The 17,790-nt window shown below is 40.8% G+C and overlaps 1 long non-coding RNA gene across 1 annotated transcript in view; it reads right to left on the minus strand.

Annotated features, from left to right (window-relative positions):
* The window catches only part of LOC146432291 (uncharacterized), a 51,887-nt gene extending 34,492 nt beyond the window's left edge, over positions 1–17,395 (minus strand). The window contains exon 1 of the long non-coding RNA XR_014854538.1: positions 17,310–17,395. This is a non-coding gene — a long non-coding RNA (uncharacterized LOC146432291). The remainder of the gene's footprint in view (positions 1–17,309) is intronic.
* Between the last annotated feature and the right edge of the window lie 395 nt (positions 17,396–17,790).

Raw genomic sequence — 17,790 nt, forward strand, 5'->3', positions numbered from 1 at the left:
ACAGCTGGGTAGGAGTTGACATTTAATTTGTCAAGAGTTTTTTTGTAATTGGTTAATACTAATACAGACTGTAATCCTCAGGATGCCTTAACTGAACTTAAATTTCCCAGAGCATCACACAGGTTAAAACTACTGCAACTACTGTTTCTCTGCTGAAAGAAATTCACACCAAAAATACCATCATATATATGAATTCATAACTACATCCTACCTACACATGTCCCCAGCAGAAACATGAATTTTGTCTTAGCCCTTTCCAGATCAAAGTACACCAGATCAGATTGTATCTGTTACGGCAAAAAGATATGGAAGGAAAACCTTCTGACCTTGCTCTCTTGTGAATGGGAGGAGCCCACTCATCTCCACAACACCAGCATGGATGGAAAAGAGTGAATCCCTTTATTACTCAGACAAAAATTCACTTGGCTCTTTAAGTCTGGGCCTGCACCCAGCAGCTGTGCCTGAAAATTTGCTAGATTGGGAACACTGGCTGTAGATCCTATTGCAATCAAGCCTGAAACCAGAAAGACTCAGCAAAATTCAGGCAACAGTTTGAACCTTTCCCTCAGATCCTGAATTCTAGATCTGAGTGTCTGGGTTGTGTGCAGGTCTATTCCAAAAAGATCAGCACCTGTTCTGTGATGAGGAAAGAGCACTAGGATCATTAGAAGGGCTAAAATGAGGGTATTCCAAGAGAACAAGGACAGCCCTCTACTATTAATTTTACTCATAGTCTCTTGGTACAGTCATATCCTCTGAAGTTAGAGGCACGCATATATAATCTGGGAAGTCTTCCAAATTTCTTTTTAAGGAAATGAAGCTCTCAACACTGGCTGCATTAGGAAGGGTATTTTTGGTTTTCCCCCAAGCCAGCAGCAGTGCTGAGCAGGGCTCAGAACACACACTTGGAGGCTGTGCAGTGCTGTAGCCCTGTCCTGGGGGAGCTCCAAAATCTGTCCTCCCCATCCTGAGTGCACTGTTCATCCAGGTCCCCAACCCTGCTGCATCATATTTTTGTGCATTGCTCTACTGCAAAATCCATCACAGAGCTGACCATGTACAGCGCAGCTCTGATCCAGGATGTCAGCTTTCAATTTCATTTTTCCAAAGAAAGCACAGCTCTTTTTCATAGCTATTTCAGCTAGTTTGACTGTGAAAATCTCCTTCAAAATACATATTTATTTCATAAAGACACATTCATTGATAACTACAAAACCTAAAGAAACTCCAGTATTTCCCAATATGTTCTCATCCATGGAGCAGAAGTATTTAGTCTATGTGCTAATGACACATTTAAATTGCTTTGCCTCCCTCCGTTTTCAAAATTCTCTTTAGTTCTTCTCTTGAGTTCTCCAGCTCTCCCCACCATAACTGCTAGGAGACATTTCAACAAACTGAGAATATATTGAGTAAATAAATAATAATTTAAAAATCCATGGGATTGTATCAAACAAATCAGGGTAGTTAGAAATCTCTGTTCCTTAGGATTGAGGGAGATGATGGAGACAGAAAGAATAAAGATCATTGTGAAGACTAAACTGAGAATATTACAAGAGAACGAGAAAACCTAGCCTGCTGAATTATTTAATTGACTCATATGAAGTTATAGACATTTGCACAGGTAAAGACTTCTTCACTCAGCTGAACTAGCAAAGACCATCACACCAAATGCAATGTCAAAATACAATATTCAGTGCATACTGTATTTGCCTATGTCAGATTTGAGAATGTCTCCATTTCAAAATGTGAAGAAGATATCACTGAATTGTCAGGGTGTTGCAGAACTCAGGAATCTTGCCACTTGTTCACAGTGAAGTGTTTGGGATTAAAACATTTCTTGTGAATAAATTAATGAAGTAATATAAAAATTGACAGCTCAGCTATAACATCTGCTCATCCATAAAAAAGTCACTCCACCCAGCTGAGTGGGTGAAGTAAATATTACAAGGTTGAATTAATGTAGGTACTGATGGAAATATGACCTTTTTAATCAGCATAATTTCAAAATAAATTCCTAAGTAATAAAAAATTAAAACACATATGCTGTAGCGAGTGGAGTGAGATGATTTGGATTAATCAGCCATGGCTGTACTCTAAGTGGGCCTGCCCCATTAGTGCCTAATGTTCTTCCCTCCCACCTGCAAAGAAACCCACAGCAAGTCACATGGAAACCTGGCTTATGCAACAGCTTTCTGAGCATTTCTAATCCAAGAGTATTACAAATGATCTGCAACAGTTCAGCCTGTATCAAGCCATTTCACTTTTCAACAAAGCTCTCACAAATGACACAACACGGGGTGGAGGAGAGCACCAAACATTTGAAACATTATCTGAAAAGAATCTGAAATGAAAACGATCTCATCAAGACAGCTCAGCCTGCTTCTAGCATAGGACATAAATGCCAACTCAACAAAAAGGAGCACCAGCTGAACTTTAAGCAGAGATTTCTTTTCAAGACATCAGGTGTCCAAAACACCCCATCTTTACTGACATATAAAAGCAGAGCAAAAACTGGTAAGAACTGAGAATTTCAAATGTACAGGCACCATGGGAAAACATAAGTGCTATGCAACTGCAAGGCCTAGTTTAAGAGTAAGCCAAATTTAAATAAGAAAAACATAAAAAGATGCAGAGGCAGTGGTTTGTTGTGCATGTCCCTCCTTCAAAGGAGTGTTCTGTAAATCTGTCTGTTCACCTAATGGTTACAGGTGGGAGATGTAAATACTGTTCTGATCCTAGTGCACATAAACATCTTAATAATAACATTTCTCTGTCATAACCACATCAGAGCTGCAAATGTCCATGCATACATGTCTTACACCAGGGCTATTCACCTGCAGCAGCATTACAGTGCAAATTGGTTGACCTATGTATGTAATTTTACTATCTTCACAGGGCTGCATTCTCCTCTCACTGATACGCTCAGTGATTATTTCTTGTCTTTATCTTTTCTGCTTGTTTGTTTATTTATTTAAGTGGTAGCAGGGTAGTGACCATGACAAATAGCTTGGAGGATTCCAAACAGTTGTGTTTTTTCTCCTTTAGCAGCTTTATAGCAACTCTTTTATCAGCAGCCTCTTCATTCCTGTGCCTTGAGAATGCTCCCATTGCTTTGGGGCTTTTTGTTCCACTGATACACGTGTATCACTCACCCCAACACTCCTCCAGTCCCTTGATGGATCTGCTCAGGGGCTGTCTGAGAGCACATCTGCCAGCACGAGTAGCTGCAGTGGCCTGTTAAGGGCTACTCTCCTTTTCATTCATTTACAATTAACTCCTGGGGATGTGTTTTAAGAATGAACCTCTGAGAAGACCACTCAAAGGAGTCCAGACTGGAAAACACCCTCTGCAAAGATGCTCCAAATGTCCTTAGAGGCTGCTAACATAAATCTACATGCTGCTGTCAGGGAACTCCTGCATTTTGGCTGTCCTAGGCATGTTTTTCCATGAGGAAAGTCCCTTGCCTCTCTAACTGACAGGAGGAGAAAAACAAAAGACAACAATAACAAACCATGTTCACAGGGCTGCCATATTCAGAGAATAGTGTGTGGGGGTGGTGGGGTAAGCATTTTGGTTTAGTTTAAGATGACTGACCTTACTAATGACTCTGAAGCAGCTACACAAATTATGTTTAACACTGCAGCTGCATGTGTATTCAGAAGCCAGCCTGAAGTTAATACAGTGTGTTTTCAAAGTTACTATACAGTGCATGTTTAGAACTCCAAATGGAAGCCATTCCCTTTGCTCAGCATGTGAGATAAACCTGTTAAATTAGAGATTTGTTTATATTCTGAGCAGGTGAGAAGAAAACAACGTACCTTCTGCAGCTCAAAGATTGTGTTTCTGAAGTGGCCTATGGTACATTTGCACTCTGGTATCATATTTACATTTTTAACTCTTACGCATTCTGCAAGTAGCAGGAGCAGATGTTCTGTTAAAGCCTTTTGGTAAAAAGAAAGCAATTCTACTGTGATTAGACTTGTTTGGATCATCCTACTAAATTCAGAAATCACAATTCATTTGCAAAAAACTGTGTTTCCCAAAATCTATATGCACTGGTGTTTTTTTGATAGGCAAAGTCTAAATAGCAGAACTCTAAATTCTGATTTCACAAAACCTCCTTTGAGCATAATATGGTTTTCATCAAAGGCACATTTAGCAACTACCTTTAGCCATGGCTGAGGTCTCCAGACAAGTGCCCCATATAAGTGAGGAAACCACCCCATATAAATGAGAAATAATGACAAGAAAACAAGTTCTCAATTAATACAACTGTAAACAGCTAGCTTGGTCAGAATCCAAGGTTACAGAGTGATGCTGAGCCACATCAGCAAGTGCATACAGATTATGGAAGAGATGCAACCTTGCACTGCGGAGGGCACCTCAGTTGTGTTTTGTATGTATTCTTCACAATTCTTACAAGGGATGGTTCCAGCTCAGGAACAAAACCAGTCTTGCTCCAAGGGTATTGTATGTAAAGATTAACAGTGTCAAATGGTGACAGCACTATCGTAAATTCCAAGCACACAAAAACTAAGATGTTAAATCCTATCTCTATAACTTCTGTTCCTCTCAATGCGAAATTCAGAAGGTGTTGAATGGAAGTGATCACAGAAAGTAGTAGCTTGATTGATAAAGTCCCTATCTGGTCATTTACGATCTGGCTGAAGGAGAAGCAGCTTTTGCCAGACAGAAAAGCAATTAATCTGCAAACAAGCCGAGGAACAGCAGGGCTGTGCATTGGAGTCTCAGGCTGCTGGGAGCTCATGAGAGGAGATAAGACTGCAGCCTGCTATTTATTGTACATTTTAATTAAGTGCTTGTTAACGGCAGTTATCTTAACAGTCATAAAATTACTGTTGTAATGCATTTTGTTTGAGGAAAAAAAAAATGGAGGGAGCCGAAGGACTTTATGAAAGCAGTCACAGATTGCTTTCACTTTAAATCAAAGAATAAATTCTGAAGAGGAGGGATGTTGCAATGATCTAAGCCGAGCCACTAATGGTTATTTAATGTGGCCATCAGTGTTTGTAAGTCCCTAGCATACGGAACATACACAATAGCCTCCAAACCCTCTTTAACACTTATTTGAGATGACAGGAAAAATGAAACCGTTTGTGCTTTCAATGGAAAAGCAATCATTGGTACATTATATTCTGCTTGCCCTATCATGCTAATGCATGGTAAAAATGTCACCAAATGTATTTAAGGACCTGATGGAGTGTTGCTGTTTGATTCCTGTTACTGGGCTGATTAATAAAAATCTTCAATTTGTATGTAAATGCAGTGGGGTTTCATATCATCCGCATACCTGCACCTGGAGAAAATAATAAACTGAAGTTTAATGCAGCAATTATAAGCATTTATGGAACTCTTTAAAGAGGCTGCCTGCCTCCCCTGACCATCAAGATGAGATATTCACAGAGGAATATTACTGATGCTCAGACAAGCAGGGCTGCAGATGGTCCCCAGTGCAAATGCTGCCAATGCAGATTAACTCACTGACTCATACTCACTTTGGTACAACAATGTAAGCTACTTATTGTTAGACAAAAGTGTCATATTTTTCCCTACATCTGAAATAAAATCAAATTGAACCATTCTTTGGAGTAGTGGGGAGGGTGGTAATTAACATTTCAAATGAGGAGTGTTTGCATCATTTACACTTCTCCTGACATCACTTAATTCCCCTGTGCATATGTTCCCATGACAACATCATCACCACAGATAAAAATTGCATTGGTACAACAGAAACTCTTCAAGATATATGACAACAGCTGTTTGTTTATTTTTTAAAAATCCCTCTAATGATCATCAGACTTTTAACCAGTGACCCCCTAATGGCTGATCCTTAATAAAACAAAGTATGCAGCTATGTGCATCTTCACAGATGGATATTGGAAAGGGTTTGTGGTTTGGGTACTAATAGAATAATAAGTACCATGTATCGGATATGGTCATGTGGAGGAATACATTACAACATGCACAGATATCAGCTTTGATGTATGCCTATGCACAAGCTCTGCTCACACAGCAATCCTTGATTAAGTGCATATGACATAGATGTTCTTAGTTTGTTGTAACCATTTGTTAATTTGCATTTGCAAATTTCAGTGAATGTGCTCCAAATGAAAAACAAACATATTCAACTAAAATCCCTGTGAGACACTCCACTAGTAAAATATTGTTCTATTGTTTCAACGCTGTACTTTTATTGGAGTGCAGCTCTTCACTATTAGCAGGGTACCAATGTGTTTTAATGACTGTGATGCTTCTCACAGATTACAGCCAAAGAATTAAATCAATGAGCTACCAAAAGCACAACTATAATTAGTCTTTCATTTAATAGTCTCAGAGAAGGCTTTAACTTATCCCATCCACAACTAAGTGGTCTGTTGACACTGAAAAGCTGTTTTTATGTTACTTCCCAGGGTGCATGATCAAGCCACTTTTCCTTAAGGAAGTTCAATGGAAGATCAACCATTTTTTTTTAAACCAGCAACCAGCTTGTCACCAAACAATAGTTTTCAGGCCCAGCTGTGGCACATTTGGCTGGCACACAGCATGCACTGCCTGAAAAGCTGCTCCCTGCTCCTCTGAGGCAAAGGCAAATGAATATCCTGCTCAGGGAGTCCTCCAGTATTTGATCATATAGCACACCAGGAGTCACTTTTGGGTGTGCTTTTTCACAAGTAACTGCTCTAGAAGCAGCTTCTAGCATGTGTGTTGGCAAACTGAATAAATCCTTTGCAAGAAAGCCTCTCTCTCCAGATGTAGCTCTAAATCCAGATTCCAATGAATTTTGTAACTGCCAAGAGTGAAGCAGATCTCCAGACTGAAAGAGAAGTCAGGATCCATTCTGAGGAAGGGGAACTTGGCAATTAACCACCAAGCCATTCTTTGTTTTGCCACCCTAAATAGCAAGTGTAGCTTCAGACAATCAGCAGCACAATAGCATCACGCTGCAGAGGAAGAGCTGCACCACCGCGATGCTTCACAGAGCCATCAGTCACTATATTCACTGCTCAGCGACATGTCAGACAATGGCAGAAGCTAACCAGAAGGTCAGTGAAAACAGCCCCAATTTCCTGACATGCTCACAAAGATTATCTGCTTTTTAGCCAGTGTTCCAGTCAACCTGGTAATATTAAAAAAATTTCTATTGCACCTGCAGCCAGTGAACTTGCCAGAATTCTGCTCCTGCTTCAGTCTGATGTGTCTTGCTGAATACAAGTGTCATTGTTCCTACACACCACTGTGCTCACCCAGTCCCATTCTAGAAGGATGAGGCAGGAAGATGAAGCATCATCTTCACTGGAGTGACACAGAGACTAAGATGATGAGTTGTATCATCAACATTTGAGTTAAACTCCATCACACTAAATGGGAACTCTATTGCTGTTGCCAGCAGGCTTTGGATTAGAAACCTGAGGTCTCAACAAAATCCGCCTGTGCAGTTCTGCCCACCTTTTGGGGAAAAATCACCCTGGTGCCAATGCTCTGCTAGGTCATGCCCCTTGCAGTCAGCCCTGCATGGAGAGCTGGTACTGCAGAAACAAGGAGTTGACAGGAGCAGACCCTGTGATAGTCCTTTGTGTGCTCTCGACAGAACTGGCAGCTAAATTCAGATGATAAAGTCTTTATTGCCAGTCAAAACACAAGAAACTGAAAGATTGCCAGCCAGTTTTCAGATCCCATACAGGCTCTGCAGCAATTACTAAAAAAATAAGTAATTGCCATCAATACTGAAAGATAAATATCTGTATGGAAAAAATTGTCCTTAAATAATGTACTTAGGCATGCTTTGAATACTTCAAAAACACCACCCCAGCTCATAAAATACAGGATTCCTGCAGTTTTTCTGGACTCTTAGACAGTTAAGTCCATTTTGTAGTCATCACTTATACTCTACTGTCCTCTTCACAGCTCACTACCGCTAAGGCCACTCACACATTTGCATGCTCATCTAGTTGTATTTGTTAGAGCAGGTATTTGTAACCCAGTGTAGTACAAGCTGTAGGGTTGATATAGTAACAGCAGTGTAAACATGCCCTACTTCTGTACAGCACAGGGCTGGCCTACATGGCAGTGTGACTGTGTAATAAGGTGCAGCATTCAGGTGTGCAATTAACGCCACGCTAATTACTGCATGTTCGTGTGAGGTGAGGTAGCTTACTCTTATGCAAAACACAGCAAACCACTTCACACAAATGCACTTGTACATCTAGTAGCCTTACCAGTAAAACAAATTAAACGTGCTTGGGAACACTGCAGGGCACACAGGCTGGAGGGACACAGAGCTCCCATCCCTGCACCACCAGAGCAAACTGGCTCTGCAACCCCATCCTGCCCCAGCTCCAGCCACGGGCAGAGGGCTTCAGCACAGGGCAGCTGGCAGTGGTCAAAAGCCCATCAAGAACCCTCCTGAGAACTTCCCAGCACGGCTTTCCATGTGCCAATGCTGGGTAATGCTCTCTGGCATTGTTTAAGTTCCTGCTCAAAATGTAGCCTTCATATCTGAGGGGGAGCAGGGTGAGCACCAAACCTATTTGGCAATCACTCCTCCATGCAGGTAAGCATTTTTCCACTCCTGGGTATGAGAAATATCAGCACATTTGTATCAAATTAATTATCGGCAAAGTTAAAAGTAGCAAAACTGTGTTTAGACAAGGCTTAAAAACTGCTTTATTCTCCTTTATTTGGAAAGTTGGTTTTACTGTGCTTCTGCACTATGTTCAATGGTTTCATGTATCATCCCCTGTTGAAATCCAGGACTCTGCATGGTTTGGTGGAAAAGAATGGGTCTTATTACTCGGAGTTTTATTTTAGTTTTAAATGACCACTGTAAGGATAAATTGCCTTGAAAAATACCTCCAAATCATTAGAAATACTTCCTAACCTTGCCATAAAGATTTCTTTTACCACTGTGACCTTAATGAGAATGTTTCCCTTAAGAATTGTGGAGAGTTTTATGAGAAAGCAACAACAAAACAGTGAGAAACCTTGGCAACATTGAGGGAGAAAAAGATCAATAAAAAGAAAAAACCCAAACAAATAAAACAATCTCTCAGAAAAAAGGCCAATACCAACTTTTAAGATGACCAAAGTCTAATATCCTCTCATTTGTAAGTTTAATTTGTTTTCTGTACTATTTTTATCTGACTGAACTGCTATTATGTGAAGCACAGAAAAAAGGTCTTTTACTTAGAAGAATTCTTGACTAGCTTTCTCCTAAATATGATATTCTTGGGAAAACAGGATATCACTTTAATAGATGGAAAGAACAGTCCACAGCCACAGCACACAAAACCTGATCTACAGCCTTAGCTAAGCCACTGCTTCACACATGCCTAGTTTTAAGAATGTGACATATTCCCTAAAAGCCACTGACTCCCATCAGATGCCTCAGTAGACCTAAACACGAAGCATCAGTTTGGGGACCTTGCCAAACCATAAAAATCCCTCAACCAACCTCCAAGAAAGAAGTGTAAATACAGTGTCCCAGGGAACAGCAATAAACACATAACCCTAAAGATGGTGAGAAGCTATCACAGCCATTCACAGCCTGAGATCATTCTGGAGAAAACCTGATCTCACTGATATCCACAGGTCTTCTGTGTTCTTCTCCAGAAGACCAAGAGCTCTCTCCATGGACCCACTTTGTCTATTAAAATCAAAGCCTGACACCCCTAAAAACCCAGATGTGCTATATATTCTTAAATTAGATCATTTCATTAAAAATAATTGTTCTTCCTTTATCTTGAAGCCAAATGACTGTTTTTTTGCTAAAGCAGAGGCTGCATTCAAAAACACCACCAATCTCAAGGGCTTTCTAGTTCGGGCCAAGTGAGCAGTCTCCCAGGAGAGCCCAGATAGCTCCATGGTCTCCCAAGAGGACTCCCACAGGTCCATGATCCCAGCTCAGATGTGTCCCAGGGGCTGAGGGACCTGGCTGGCTTCAGTATAAGGCCACAGAAGCAGCCTTCAAGCTGCCACTCTAGGCTGACCTGCATCTTCCCTGCTAAGAAACTATTCATGACACAAGGTCTGGGAAAGAAAGGGTCAAAAGAAAACACTTGTGCTTTTGGTGCATTTCCCACATTCATTCAAACACTTGTATTTCATAAAGGTTTATAATTGGATGTTTGGATTTTCAGAAAAAATCCCAGTGTTTTCCATTAAATTTTGTTAAGATTTCTATTCAGTGGAAAAGACTTTTCCCTCTCTCAAAAGCTAAACTCTTCTGTGTGAAAAATGTCCAGCCTTTAGTTGACTGACAATTCTGGAAGGGACAGGGAAACATGTTCACAGTTCTTTCACTAGCTGCTGCATTGAGCTTTTACTTTGACAGTTCTGAGACCCTATAGATGTGTGTAGTGGAAGCCACAGAACTGAGTAAAACAACGTCTTACCTTTTTATCTCCTAACATGCACACTTTTAGGAGATATCTATCTATCTACATTTCAGCATGTCTCTGTGCAGAAAAGTGCTTTCAAAGTTCAATATAATGACCGATATTTATTCAGAGATCCTCAAATGCTCTGCAGACTTTGCAGACAAAACTGTATAAATAGGGAACATTTTACCAACCTCCAGTTTCAGGTATCTCAGACACAGAAGATTGCAACCATTTAATATGGCGCCACAATACCCATATATGAGTTGAGGATATTTAAAAGTAAAAAAAAAAAACCAACCAAAACCAAACCACCCCAGGAAAAAAGAAAGTAACTAACTTAACCCAATCACTTAAACTCTGGCCAGTGCAACAAAACTTGCATGCCCTCTTCTGCTAGAAGGGCCTACATTTCTTAAGTGAAATGGCCACAATCTCAACACTACATGTCACTGAGAAATTTATCATCTCCTCCATCCGGTGTCCCTCCTTGTTCCCATCACTAGCTATTACATTGATTCAGCAACTGACTCCAAGGGAAAAATACCACTCACTAATTACCATAGAGTGGTGTTCATTCAGCACTTCAGTTTTCCTTGGAGGCTTCTTACCCAAACATTAACCCTCAACCAAACCAACCTCAGCTGTTTCAACATTCTCTTTTTCTTTTTTTTTTTTAAATATGTATATAAAACAGAAGAACCAGACCAGTTGCAGTCAGACTTCTTGGCAATTTAACATTTTTAACCAAAGTAATTTATAAATTATGCCAGTGGAATATTTATTTATATGAAGAACTTTGTGGGTTATTTTAAAGGTGGGATTGGAACTGCTTTTATATAGTAAGTGACTGAGAAATCTCTGAATGTTGTCTTGTATAAACTTCACGCTAGCAGCAACGCTACGGAACAATTTCATTTTTGTCGAGGGCATACGTACATTTTAATTAGAACACTTTAATTATGAAACATTTGCTTATATAGCTACGCAAACTGAAAATGGTTTGGGTGTTAGTTCTTTTTTGATCCGTTCTAATATAAAAGATAGCGTAATTCAAACATAACAAAACCAGAGTGTTCTCTCTCTCTGCAGCACGAGGGGAAAGACACACAGCAGGAACTAAAGGAGAAGTTGAAAGGCTCCGTGCTGGCCGCCGATGAGGGTCCCCAGGATTTGCATACCAAAGGTAGCAGACATCTGGGGCAGGGGCTGTGCGGTGCCTCACTGCTGTCCTGTGCGGGGCTGGTGCCCAGGGAATTCTGCCCCAGCCAGGAACGGGGCTTCCAGCCCTTTTATGCTGCTCCGGCCTGTTTACCTACCGTAACGGGGTCACAGCACAGGAAGAAATCTTAACCCTGCGTTTGAGGCAGAGAATGCTGCAAGCCCGAGGACCTGGCCACATGTGGCATTCGGTTATCGCAGCAGCTCTGCCAGCCGGAGCTAACATAAACCCCAAATGTGGAACAAAAAACTTCTGCTGCTTGAGTCCTGCTTTGAGACCAAAGGTTGCAGGTCAGGTTGCAAAGTGCTCTGAGGCATTATAACAGGCATCACAGAAGGGCTAACTACCCTTTTTCCAAGCTATTTTTAGAAAATTACTGAAGAGCAAGATGTTACACCTCCACTATGTATATTGTATTTTCCATACTTGCATCAATTACATAGCCAGGTAAGAATGGTCACACATAAAGGTACACTCTCATTATTGTGAACGCCACATTATTTTTTACTTTTCTGGACATTCTTTGGAGATGTTTCCCCCCTTCCCCAGCTGACCATCAAATCACTGCACAGCCTCACAGTGCTTTGCTGTGCTTGGACATCCTCCAACTGTGGACACTCCAGAGTGAAAAGTCAAGTAGAGAAAGGAGGAGAACACAAAGATGAAGGCACTGAGAGGAAGGAAGCTATCAAATATCACATCCCAACAAGCCATTACTTTTCTCTGGGATCAGCTAGAGGGTTAGTAATGTGCTTCTAAAGTCCATGCATAACAATAGTGGCAAATTACTAACAAATTAGTAAAAGTAATAAAACAATGAATACCAAATGGAATGCTGGCAAGCACAAGTTTGAATATTTCACTCTAAAGCTCAAAGGAGATACTAAACAACAGTTTTGTAAAACACAGTTTTGCATAGACTGACAAGAATTGTGACCAGATATGTAATACTGGGGGGTCGGAGTGTGCAAATGTACTATTTTAAACCACAGCATACCAGCAGGAGAGCTGGCCAAGTACTACAGCATCTGAAATTTTATTAAAGGGAAATATCTTGATAAAATTTACCTGCTGTAAAACCAGTTTAAAAATTCTCTGTGTTTTTTAATGGAATCCCAGCTCCAGTGCATCAAGTCTTTGTGAAACTAAGCACTCCTGGTTTTCAGCCAACAATGAATCAGGTTATGTTTCATACCCCTTAATAGAAAAGAACAATTGCTACTAAAGGAATCTAGCAAGTAAATCACTAGGGCTAAATTGCCACATCCTTCCAGTTGGCTTAAGGATTGGGTTTTCTGTGATGCAATCTCCACCAAAATTTCTTCACAAAAATTCTCTTGCAATGTGTCGCTGTGGGAGAAGTTTGCTCACCACCTCTGTTCAAAAGCTGCACCTAATCCTGGAGAAACCTTAAGATTTTGGAGGTCAGCCCTCCCTTTTCAGAGGCTCCAGATGGTTCAACCAGAGCCATCTTTGCCATGATCTCCCTGTTTCTCTTGAAGTAGAAGATCCCTACAAAAACTAATGTGGTTTGAAAATGTATCACCTTTTCGTTGGAATTTTTTGTAGGAAGGTGTATTTTGTTCACCTCTCAGCTCTACCCCCAAGCTGACTTCAGAAGGACGTATGGTAGAAGCTTCCACAGCAAGCAGTTGGGGTGGGTATCACAACCAAAGCACTCCCAGAGCTGTTTTGAAAGCAAGTTGAGATCTCCATGTAGATGCACAGATCTTGGAAGCATGATCTGGCCCCCGGACATGATAGGTTTCCTATAAAGAACAGTGTTACCATAATCCCTCTCTTGTCATGAAATATTCAATTTTCTTTTTCATTCTTACAAAATAAAATGCTAAATTACCTAGTTTAGTAGGTCAATGTCAAAACTTGTGATGAAAAAGAATCTTCCTAAGAGAGTTTCTTAAAACCTGTATAATCAGGTTGGTAATGCTGCCCACAGGGAAAACCCATTAGCAGAAATCTCTAACACATTTCAAAAAGCTAAACCTAAGTGGATTGTGGGTATGCCTAACTGTTTGCTGCATTGCAAACAGCTCAACTCATCTGAAAGCATTGCTACATCTCAGTGCACTGATTTCCCTCTGCACACACTTGGTGTGGAAATCTGACAGTGCAGCCAGTAGGCAGATTGTGCGAAGATGAGGAAAGTACATTTCATCTCCCTCACATAACTGGGAGACATTTTGTAGCTGATTTTAAGGGTTAACTCTGCTCCTGAACTTCAATACTCTGAAATTCTATGCACTCTCTTTTTAGAGTACTCTTCCTTCCTTCCTATCTGCGAACACAATAGGGAAAGCTTTGTTATCATTAATCATCTTCAGAGCCCTGGGGATTCTCTGAGTACTAGAACTGCTGCAGCCTCCCTGGAAAAACCCACAGAGACGTGCACCAAAGTTTCTGTCAGAGTTCACTCATGCAGATTTTCATTAATAACTGGATTTACAAGCTAGGGACATGGCTAATGCTTCATTTAAAGTAAAAAAAACTAAATCTTTGATAATTATCACCAGAATCAATATTTTTAAATAAAGTATTTGAACTTTTTTTTGCCACAAGGAGCTGTAATCTGAAGGGAGGAAAAAGACAGATTTTTCAGCATAAAACCAAGTAATGTCTTACACTGCACACAACATCACTAGATATTAGGAAAGGTAAGATAAGCATTGTAAATTGAGATGGAAATGTATCAAAAATAATACATTTTTGAGAGAGAATTATTGTGCCTTAACAGAGAACAATTTACCCAGACTAAACACCTTAAATAGCAGGCACTGTATGAGTTTAACAGCAATTATTTGACTAATTCATCTTGTCAGCCTCCTAACAAATAGCCCCGAAAAAAAGCAGCCTGTCTTGTAATTTCTGGAGACTTTGAAGGAAAAGGATATCCTGTAGAAATTAAAGAAAAGCAACATGTCTGAGAAAACATTTGTAAATAAGTCATCAACATTCTGATTAGATCTCTAACTCCTTGATCTTAAATGTCTCGGTTTTTTTATGCATTCTGCTACTTAAAACCATTTTAAAAAATACATTAATTGCAGGAATAAACAAAGACAAAAATATAGTCCTGATTTCTCAAAGTCTTTTTATCCTCAGGTGCAAATTCTGCACATATTTATAGCTGTTTCTCAACTTAATGCCCACTCCTCACAGAAGCATGGTGCCAGCATTAATATACCAAATCCCCCATGTGAAGCTGAAAGATACAATGCTCAGATGTGGAGAACTCAGTTTTTAAAACTCTTCAGACAACACTTACGAATTCCACAAACAATCCAGCAACACAATTCTGTAGCTAAAAATAAACCAACAACTTCTGATTGAGAGTCCAGTTTCAGCATCCCCAGTGCCATACAGACTTACAGGGCATTTGTGCCTAAAACTATGTGAACACTAAGGAGTTGTGCAAGTGCATGTCAAGATAAATGTCCCTACCAATCCACAAAATGATTGTTTTTATGCATAATTGCAGTAACTACACATGCAGGTTAGGTCCATAGCATTGATTTTACTTGCCTCTCCTTGTGCTACTACAATTGTGATAATTTGAATCTAATTTATTCTCATTGTTTATACAGTTAACAAGGTGCTGTGTGTGTACACAGAGGCCTGTAAGCTAAAACTTGGTGTCTTGCTCCACAGAAATTGCAATCTAAACCAAAACACTCTGCACTGGAGAGTAGATTTGTGTTCACTCCACTGAGAAACAGAAGGGAAGAAACAAAAACAAGCAACAAGAGATGACAGGAGCAATAAGGCAGAGGAATTGGGCAGAGTGCTACAGATAGAACCTGGCACACGACACAACAGCTCACAACAGTGAACAGTGGGACAATGGGCACATTTTACATCAGATTACCATTTATGATAACAGATTTTCAGTGTTTTCCTACTCCAGAAGAACACAGAGAACATAAACACAGTAAGGAAGAAGAGGTGGTTAACAAATCATGGCAAATAACCACTGTGGTGGTCACTATGGGCATATCTAAAGTAGATTAGGATAGACTAGGATCAGACATCTGACTAGGATGCAATAGGAGATGCTAAATAAGTAAGAAATCATCCCCTTTTAGCTGCAGACTATGTTCCCTCATACAATGAGACCTCTTTCCAAAGGAAAAGGGCTATAAGGCACATTTATGACACCATACTCTGGAGCAGACACATCTGAACAGGTTGGTCTCATCACACACAGTGTCTTTGCCCAGGCATCCTTTATCTGTCAGCCACCATGTTTTGGAGCCTGTTCACCCAGATGCTTTATCCCATTTAAATGCTGCTTTAGACAACATTTTTTCCCCTCCTTTTGATTGATGTCTAGCCTAGCACATTATCCTTTCCTTTAAATTGATGTCACTTTCTTTAAGAGCCTAAGCATTACTCCAAACTGTGTTTTAATTGCTATTTATATGTCCCTCAAGTGTGCAGAACCATTTATTGTTCAGCAAAGGCCAGGACATTTTATAAATAAAATCCTCACTTGCTACTGAGAATGATAATATTAGCTGACAGCATCTGGATACACTTTCAAAGCAAAGATTTTACTTTTGCAAGACAAAGCTAAAAACACAGATGGCATAAGCTGGTGTGAAACCTGCAGAAAGCTTTTTTACCCCCCGTTCTTCGAATACCATCGTAAGTTGGTGAGTAGGAGGAAAGTTAAAGCTTACATATATCCCAGCATGCCAACCCATGTCCTACTGAGATACTTGACTGTCTACTGCTTCTAAGCAGCTGGAAAAATGTCAAACTGTCATCACTGATTAAAATGGGATTTTATAGAAAGCATCATACATATGGTCAGAATTTTAGAATTATTTTGTATGATGGAAATTAAAAAATTACTAATTTTCCTTCAAAACACATTTTCTTCACATTTTCCTCTGTTTCACACTAGTACTTACTCAAGGCTGTACTTATCCAGTAATTATGGAGTTCACCTTGCTTTGGAGAGTTGGGGATCTACCCACCATGATTTTTCACTGAAAAACCTGTACTATGCCTAAACAGCCTGGAATCACACAGATGCTTTTACAACAACATTTCTGCCACTTGCTGTCTCCAAGCTCATTCCTGGGCACTTCAGTGGAGCTGGTGTCTGTGACTTTGATCTCCCTGGCTCACCTGCAGTTGCCTGCCTTTCCCTCCCTCAGCTCAGGAAGTAACCAGCTCTGTTTTACAAACACCCTGCTAGAGATAAGAGGACCACGTATCCAAGGACATACTGTATTAGCCTTTCCTGTTCAATGCAAACCTTCAAACTGGGAACCCAGAGCCTCCTGACCCCCATCACCTCTTGTCATCATGAGATCCATCATTATTTGAATTTCCTTAACCTTGAGAGAAAGCTTGAGCTTTAAACTCTTTCATCTGAACTCTCTGTTAGGTGGCAAACTTTGTGTGTTGTGTAATCCCTTCCTATGTGTGTGCATCAGCCAAACTTTTCAATATTCATTCAACAAAACCTCCATGTGAACATGACCTAGAAGATACTTGGAATGCAGCATGGAAAGGGAAGATCTGAGAGTCAACATCAGGGGTAAGAGACAGCACCTGCTCCCAGAGGTGTTACAGAGGGGGACAACCAACATTTCTGCACTCCAGGATAGTGCTGCACCACCAGCCTGAAACCTGGCTGGCCATGCTGAGGAATCTGTCCTTACCAGTCACACCAGGAGAGTCCAAGCGATGCTCCACAGATCCCATGCTGTGGGGCTGCCCACCCCCAGCCTCTCTGGCTGCTAGAGTGCTGCCCACAGCAGCTGTCCTGAGTCATGGTGTCTTGTACAGGTTAATCACTCACAGGTTGGAGCTCCTCAGTACCACCAGAGAGTCAGTTAGCTCGGTGAGGAGCTGGGTGCACCTGCTGGCACTGCAGAGGCTGTGGGAGGCACCTGCCCTGTCCCTCAGTGACCACAGGCTCTCCCCCAGCCACAGCCTGACCCAGCCTAGGGCAGCAGCACCCCAACATGAGCTGGATATTGAAACAGGTTTTTCAGATGACCTTTAAAAGCTGTCTCACCTGCACCAATTGCCCAGTTTTCCTGCTAAAGCCTGCTCCCCTGGTACTTCCCAGAGCAGCCAGTGAACCCCTGAGCAGGAGCCCCGCCAGGGATGCTGCAGCCAGCTCCCTGATGTCCTGCC

Source organism: Lichenostomus cassidix, chromosome 11, assembly GCF_008360975.1.
Source record: "Lichenostomus cassidix isolate B80296 chromosome 11, HeHo_3.0, whole genome shotgun sequence".
In the NCBI taxonomy this organism is placed as follows: domain Eukaryota; kingdom Metazoa; phylum Chordata; class Aves; order Passeriformes; family Meliphagidae; genus Lichenostomus; species Lichenostomus cassidix.